Source organism: Bos grunniens, chromosome 26 (genome assembly GCF_055505025.1).
Source record: "Bos grunniens cultivar Pamir isolate PY7600 chromosome 26, Bosgru_T2T1.0, whole genome shotgun sequence".
NCBI lineage: Eukaryota > Metazoa > Chordata > Mammalia > Artiodactyla > Bovidae > Bos > Bos grunniens.
Genome location: NC_141190.1, coordinates 28,344,682 through 28,353,280, shown reverse-complemented (window position 1 = coordinate 28,353,280; position 8,599 = coordinate 28,344,682). Strand labels below are relative to the sequence as shown.

Genomic DNA, 8,599 nt, shown 5'->3' with positions numbered 1-8,599 from the left:
ATACAATGTCCATGAAACCCTTCTTGAATTTTTAATAACTGTTGAATTTATCAAACTCTTATTAGATAACAGGCTTTGTACTGTGTGTTGAATGCTATGCTATGCTAAGTCACTTCAGTCGTGTCCGACTCTGTGTGACCCGATAGACGGCAGCCCACCAGGCTTCCCCGTCCCTGGGATTCTCCAGGCAAGAACACTGGAGTGGGTTGCCATTTCCTTCTCCAATGCATGAAAGTGAAAAAAGAAAGTGAAGTCGCTCAGTCATGTCTGACTCTTAGCGACCCCATGGACTGCAGCCTACCAGGCTCCTCAGTCCGTGGAATTTTCCAGGCAAGAGTACTGGAGTGGGGTGCCATTGCCTTCTCTGGTGCGTTGAATATATTATTATATATCCTAATTTTGCATATATTATTATCTTAATCTTTATATCCATTCCATAAAATAAAGCATTATTTTTCTTATTATAGGACTGGGACTGGAAATTTATACAAGTTTTGTTTATCCTTATTGTCAGCAAGTTTATAAGGGTTGACTTGGAATTTGGGCTTAAATCTGCAGATACAAGAATCAACACTTACCTTCATTGTCCTTTATCACCTTTTATTATTACTCCTCCCTCAGTTTATCTTTGCCCAAAAGTACTTTTGCCTCTATTTAGTACACATTCCAACTTTGAATACAAACAGTTGGTTGCAGGTTCTTATCCTTCTTCTGCTATTAGCAGTGCTTTCTCATTTCCCCATCATCTTTCTCAGTGAGAGAAAGAGCTGTACCCAATAAATATTTATGGAACTCAAGATGAGGGACCGACTCTGGGAAATAGTGAAGGACAAGGAAGTCTGGCATGCTATAGTCCATGGGATCGCAAAGAGATGGACACGACTTAACGAATGAACAACGGCAATAATATAGGACCAATGGCTAAGACTTTTGCTTCTGGCTATGATGTAGTCAAGGCTATGGTTTTTCCTGTGGTCATGTATGGATGTGAGAGTTGGACTGTGAAGAAGGCTGAGCACCAAAAAATTGATGCTTTTGAACTGTGGTGTTGGAGAAGACGCTTGAGAGTCCCTTGGACTGCAAGGAGATCCAACCAGTCCATTCTGAAGGAGATCAGCCCTGGGCTTTCTTTGGAAGGACTGATGCTAAAGCTGAAACTCCAGTACTTTGGCCACCTCATGTGAAGAGTTGACTCATTGGAAAAGACTCTGATGCTGGGAGGGATTGGGGGCAGGAGGAGAAGGGGACGACAGAAGATGAGATGGCTGGATGGCATCACTGACTTGATGGACGTGAGTCTGAGTGAACTCTGCGAGTTGGTGATGGACAGGGAGGACTGGTGTGCTGCGATTCATGGGGTCGCAAAGAGTCGGACACGACTGAGCGACTGATCTGATCTGATCTGATGATGTAGAAGCCTGTGTCAGAATAACTTACAATAACAGAAATACAAAAGGAAGTCATTTAGCTAGAAGGAAAATAATTGCAGATGAAAGAGGAAGCAAATTAAATGTAAAGCGGGGGTGAGGGGGAAATGTAAGTAAATCTAAATAAATACAGGTTGTCTAAAACTATAAGGCTAATGATTGTGAGTTTTAAGATATGTTGTAAGAATTGTAAAAATATTTTTATTGTTGGAAAAATGGTAAAAGTAATAATTTATTATATACTTCGATAAGACAATGCAGGAGCTAACCATCTCTTCAAACACAAAGTACTCAACTGATGCTCTGGATCCCAACTCCCTTTCAGCTTCTATAGACCTCCTCTATGTATCTTCCACTACTGCCTCACTATTCCCCACATTTCACCAGCAATAGGACATGCAAAATCTTTTCCATCTTCTATTAAAAGTAAACTTCAGTCAAAACTAAAACCACGGTAACTACTTTCAAGCCCATACTTCCCTCCAGCTACTTCCACTTCATCTCTTATTCTCAGGTGAATCTCTCAAATGAAGTGTCCTCACTCTTATTCTTCTTTTTCACCACCCATTCCCTACTCAACCCACTTGAATATTTATATAACCCTTTCTACTCCAGTAGAACTCCAAGAACACATAGGTCAACAGTGGCTTTCCCTTTTGTAAAGACAAAATACATTTCTGGATCCTCACTTTAATATCTCAAGAACATTTGATTCACTTGAGAACATCATCCTTTTAAAATCATGTTTCCTTTGGATGTGCTAATTCACAAACTCTTGGTTTTCCTATTTTGAACTTGTTTCATTTCAGTCTCAATTTCTGAATTTTTTTTCCTACTAACCTTTAAATTTTCTTCTTTTATTTACATGTTTTTGTTACTTATTGATGTATAAATTACATATAGTTCTGGGGTTAGTTTTAATCCTTCAAAATGCATATGTTGAAGTACTAACTCCCTGTACTTTGAATGTGACAATAAGGTAAAATGTGGTCCTATGGGTGGGTCCTATTCCAATATGACTGATGTTCTTTTATTAGAAGATAAATATAGGTACAGATACATGTAGGTATAGAGGAAATATCAGATAAGGACACAGCAAGAAGGCAGTCATCTTTAAAACAGGGAGAGAGGCATCAGAAGAAATCAGCCCTGCTAACATCTTGATCTTAAACTTTTAAGACTCTGGAGGAAATTATGTTTGATGTTTTAGTAAGGGTCAGGCCACTTCTGGTTTTTCCCTCTTTCTCATACAGGGAATTCCCTGACTTGTTATTTCAATCCTGGAGCATCTTTGTTTCCTCATCTCCAAAAAGAATAAAGGATATTCAGCTCCACCCTTCAGACATTTTGAACTTTGCTCTGTAGCCTCTTTCTTTGAAACTTCAGTAAGCAAATCTGAGGGAGATCCAAAATATGTGCTTGAAGTAGGTCTCTCTCTCTCTGGCAAAATTTTGCCTATGAAGCACTAAAAATTTATAGAAGGTTTTCTTCTTCTTCTTCTGCATTTTGGAAGATGTTTGCTAGTCCTCAACCCTCCTGATCATTCCCTGGCTGCTCTTTCAAGGCTCTGTAAGTTTTCAATCTGTTTCCAAGGGTTTTATTTCTCTGCCAAGAGTTTGCTGATCTTTTCAACTATTTTATTAAATCTGTGTGAACCAAAATAGATACTAAGTCCATGACCAACTTCCAAGGTGGTGCTAGTGGTAAAGAACCCCCAGACAATTTAGGAGATGCAGGTTAGATCCCTGGGTTGGGAAGATCCCCTGGAAAAGGGCATGGCAACCCACTCCAGTATTCTTGCCTGGAGAATCCCATGGACAGAGGAGCCTGGAGAGCTATAGTCCATGGGGTCATAAAGAGTCGGACATGGCTGCAGAAACTTAGCACTCATGCATGCTGTGACCAAACTGTACAAAGCCCTCAGTCTTGAACATGGCCAGTGATAGCCAACCCAATTTGGATGGGCCCCCTTGCCTCTGAGATTTCAATTCATTTGTGCCTATGGCTCACATGGTGCTTTGGTTTCTTTGAAATATGATTTGTGTGGTCTATACAGATTTTTCTATTTGTTGTAGTGGTATATTAGGTGGCTTATTCAACTTTCTACATCTAAATGGAAGCAAAGGGCATCTGCTAGGATACTAAAGTTTGGAGCTTCTTGGGATTTAAGTATTGATGCTCTTTTGCTCATACATTTTTCCTTATTGATCACATCTTTACAAGACTTTTACATTTATTTTGCCAGACAAGATCCATCATCTGAGCTCAATATTGTTTCATAAAATGGCCTCTATAGCCTGACCTCTGTTATGTTACAAAGGTCCTTAAACTTTTCAAGTCCAAAATTAAGCATATGCTTATTTCCCCCACGTGGGCTCTTGCATGTTTTGGTGAATACTGGCATCATGCAGCTTGTAGCATTTACATTCACTGCCCAGAAGCCTGGGAGTATTCTTTGGCTTCTCCCTCACTTATACTCCCCTGGGGCATCACAAGTCGTTATCGTTTTACCATATTTCTTTACTGCATCCAGTTCTCTGTATGTATACTACCTTCCTCCTGGTCCTTGCTTCCATCATTGCTCACTTCAACATTTGCGATAGCCATATAGCTCTTCTTGCCTCTGTTCTTGATTTTCGCAATTGTGACCAGTGTTTGTTTCCTCTGTCCAGGCTGCTATAATAGAGTACTACGCACGGGGTGGCTTATAAACATCAGATATGTATTTCTTAGAGTTCTGGAGGCTGGGAAATCCAAGATCAAGTTGCACTGGTAACTTTGGTGTCTAAGGAAACCACTTCCTGGTTTTCACTGTGTTCTCTCCCACAGGCTGAGGGAGTGAAGGACCTTTCTAGGGTCAGATTTATAAAGGCACTAATCTCATAGCTTTCATGATCTAAACATTTCCCAAAGTCTCCGTCTCCTAAGACCATTAGACTAGGGATTATATTTCAATATGTGAATTTTGGAAGGGGACACAAATATTCAGTCTATAGTACTTTAGTGTCTTATAAGTAATGTTTTTACTTGAGCCAATTTATTTATAGCTCCCAGTTTTTCATTATAATATGTATATAATATTTAAAAAGGCATTAAATCTCTGTGTGATTCAGCAGGCTGATTAGCAGCACTTTTTGCTTTACCCTGCTTTATTCAGCTTCAGTTTGAGTGTTTGGGGAGTTTTTTGCTATTGATAATCCACTTCAGTAATCTCCATTTCAAAGATTTTCATATATGTTATTACCCTGAATTAAACACTTTTCTCTACTTTATATCAAGAGGATAGCTCACACCTATTTTTTAGTTCTAAAGTAAGTGTCACATTCTTGGAAGAGCCTTTCATGAGTCTGCATCCTAAGGTTGATATTTCTCTCTCATACATGTTATACTCCCCTTTACTCCTCTATGACACTATTGAGAAAGGGTTTCTTTTTATAGAGAAAATGTCCAACATAAACAAAAGAGAAAATAATATGATAAGCCACCATACACTCATCCAGATTCAAAAATGGCCAATTTTGTTTCATCTACTATGCCAAAGCCTTTGACTGTGTGGATCACAGTAAACTGTGGAAAATTCTGAAAGAGATGGCAATACCAGACCACCTGATCTGCCTTTTGAGAAATTTGTATGCAGGTCAGGAAGCAACAGTTAGAACTGGACATGGAACAAAACTGGTTCCAAATAGAAAAATGAGTACATCGAGGCTGTATATTGTCATCCTGCTTATTTAACTTATATGCAGAGTATATCATGAGAAACACTGGGCTGGATGAAGCACAAGCTGGAATCAAGATTGCTGGGAGAAATATCAATAACCTCAGATATGCAGATGACACCACCCTTACGGCAGAAAGTGATGAAGAACTAAAGAACCTCTTGATGAAAGTGAAAGAGGAGAGTGAAAAAAGTTGGCTTGAAGTTCAACATTCAGAGAACTAAGATTGTGGCATCCCGTCCCATCACTTCATGGGAAATAGATGGGGAAACAGTGGAAACAGTGGCTGACTATTTTTCTGGGCTCCAAAATCACTGCAGATGGTGACTGCAGCCATGAAATTAAAAGATGCTTACTCCTTGGAAGGAAAGTTATGACCAACCCAGACAGCATATTAAAAAGCAGAGACATTACTTTGCCAACAAAAGTCTGTCTAGTCAAGGCTATGGTTTTTCCAGTGGTCATGTATGGATGTGAGAATTAGACTATAAAGAAAGTTGAGCACTGAAGAATTAATGCTTTTGAACTGTGGTGTTGGAGAAGACTCTTGAGAGTCCCTTGGACTGCAAGGAGATCCAACCAGTCCATCCTAAAGGAGATCAGTCCTGGGTGTTCACTGGAAGGACTGATGTTGAAGCTGAAACTCCAATACTTTGGCCACCTGATGTGAAGAGATGACTCATTGGAAAAGACCTTGATGCTGGGAAAGATTGAGGGCAGGAGGAGAAGGGGATGACAGAGGAAGAGATGGTTGGATGGCATTACCGACTCAATGGACATGGGTTTGGTGATGGACAGGGAGCCCTGGCGTGCTGCGATTCTTGGGGTCGCAAACAGTCGGACACAGCTGAGCGACTGAACTGAACTGATACCTAATATCCCCTTTCCTCACCTTTACTATTTTGACATAAATTCTATAAACATTGCAATATGTATATTGAAAGTTCCTTATCTTACGCCATTGATCACATATAAAAATCTACAGTATTTTCAATATTTTCACAGTATTATAAAATACCTAGTCATTATTTCTTTGTCTCTGACCCCCCTTTTTCTCTCTCATCCCAGTTATTTGAATCAGGATTCTAAGCATGAACCAGAAAACAAGAACAATTTACAGTGGATTGGCGTCTTTTTAAAATATGTTTTTATACATGATTCTTTTATTTTGTTGTTGGTTTTGCCGTTTATTTTTTGAAGAATCATGAGTTATTTGCCATGTTAATTTCTCCAATTCTTTCACTGCACCCTATAATGACATCTAATATATTCCTTTCTCTTTGGTTTTGATATTTTGGAAAAACCGTGACCCAGGTGGTCTCATGTGCTTTCATCAGGAGGTACATTATTCTATTTTAACCTTTCTTTGTGAGCTCAATTTTCATTGATTTGTGTGATCATTATCCTAGGCTATTTTCCCATGTATTGTGTATTCCACAAGGGCAGAAACTATTCCAATCCTGTGTCTGATAGAATACCTGTCATTAATAATGTGTTCAGCGTATCCTTAATTGGCTGAGTGAATGAGAATATATAGCCTGCTCTTTTAATTTATTGCATTGTCGTACAGCATTTGCCTCCATGTGGATTTCTGGGTTTCTACAGTGACAAACTCTCATAAGTTACTTCCTGGGCTGGACTGAAACTGTTGTCACATTATATATCAATGAACTTTTTAACAGATGCTTTCAATCAATCACGCACTTTTCCCACCCTACAGAGAACTATCAGCTGATGAAGGATTTCAAAGCATGTGAACCTCCAGAATTTGATTACTCCGAATCTGAAAATGGTGGTCAAGAAAGTAAGTCGATCCACTTTTCAGCTGTAGCACTTTGCATCCAAACTGCTCCTAGTTAATCCATCCCAGTGTTGTGGCCTTTAAGCCTGAACTGCCTGGAACTGCTTGGCACTAAGTTTACAACATGAGGTAAGCTTTGTGGTTTACAGTTTAATATACTCCACACTAGCGGTGCTTTTTTTCCTTTAGTAGACATAAAGAATTTCCATGATTGAAGGTAAAAGTAGAGATTGTGTGCCTTTATTGCTTCTGTTGTTTGATCTATATGCTGTCAACTAAACACAAACATAATATTTTTTCAACCTTTTCTTAGATATGTTTTATTTTTTGCTTTTCTCCTCTTTGTCTACGAAGACAGGACAAAATAAAAAGAAGCCCACTACCCTGCTGTTGTAGGCCCATTTCATATGTTGATATAAATAATGTGAACAGAAGTCATTTGTCAAAAATACATTTATTGGAACTAGAATTACTTTATGTGCAGAGATTGCTGGATTGGTTTGCCAGCTCTTACTAAATAATTAATCAAATCTTGATTTGCTAGAAATATAATACAAAAGGAACACATAATAAAATTAAACAATGTTCTTCTATCTTGTAATAGTATTTTGAAGAAAATGTAATTACACCTCATTTCTATACTATTATGTAGAATTCAGTAATCAAATATGCACAGCCATAATTCAAACTAGACATAATAATCAGTGGTTATATTTTATGAATGCTCTTAATTTCAAAACTGTTTCCGGTCAAACCCATCACCCCTTCCCAGGTTTCTCTCCTTCTGATGAAGACAAATAATAAAAAATAATCCTCTTTGATAAAGACAGAACCTTTGGTCTCCTCCTAATATGGCTCCAGGTACTGAAGAACCAAAAAGTTTTACTTACCTGTGAAGTGCTACATTAAGTAATATTTTATCCTGTGTTTCTGTAAAAACCACTGGAATCTCCCTCTAACCCAGCCATTGAAACTAAAATTCATTAGTCTTCCTGAAAATTAAAGAAAAAATATAAAGCATTTTCAAAAGTTATTATAATTCCTGCCACTGAGGAACATAACAAACTTTTCTATTGATAGATTTATTACATTAATTTAAGAAATGGTGATGAATACATCCCCTTTGTAAAAACTCATTGGGAAATTTTCCTGGAACTTTCATTCTGAGACCTACTTCTAAATCTCTTACATGTTCAACTTTAAATCTTGTGAACTTTATAATTCACAAGCTAACAATATTTTCTCTATTTTTGGTTATTGGGCAAATTTAAAGTCAAGCTATGGTCCATTTAGAATTTGAGCATGATCTTTCACCCATCTTGTGAATATTCACCACCCTTAACTTGGGAGTAGATAGTTTCCTATCTTTGTTTTTGTTTGTTTTAAATTCTAGTATTCTTTCATATTACTTATGAAAATTAGAAATGTAAATCCCAAGGTATCTTATCTTACTATACACAGTCACTGTCTTTGAACTAGTTGTAAGAGTATTATATTTTTTATTCTATGTCCCATTTCAATTCTATCAAGTCTTTTTAGGGAAATTTATTTTTTGCTTGAGTTTGATGTTTCCATTTCATGATTTGTATTTTCCTGATTCCTTGGTAATTCTTAGTGCTTTTTGTTTGTTTGCTTACTTGTTTTGATTTAAA

At 37.7% G+C, this 8,599-nt stretch overlaps 1 long non-coding RNA gene across 1 annotated transcript in view; it reads left to right on the top strand.

Annotated features, from left to right (window-relative positions):
- The first annotated feature begins 6,885 nt into the window (after positions 1 to 6,885).
- The window catches only part of LOC147344297 (uncharacterized), a 152,784-nt gene continuing 151,070 nt past the window's right edge, over positions 6,886 to 8,599 (top strand). The window contains exon 1 of the long non-coding RNA XR_015155389.1: positions 6,886 to 7,076. This is a non-coding gene — a long non-coding RNA (uncharacterized LOC147344297). The remainder of the gene's footprint in view (positions 7,077 to 8,599) is intronic.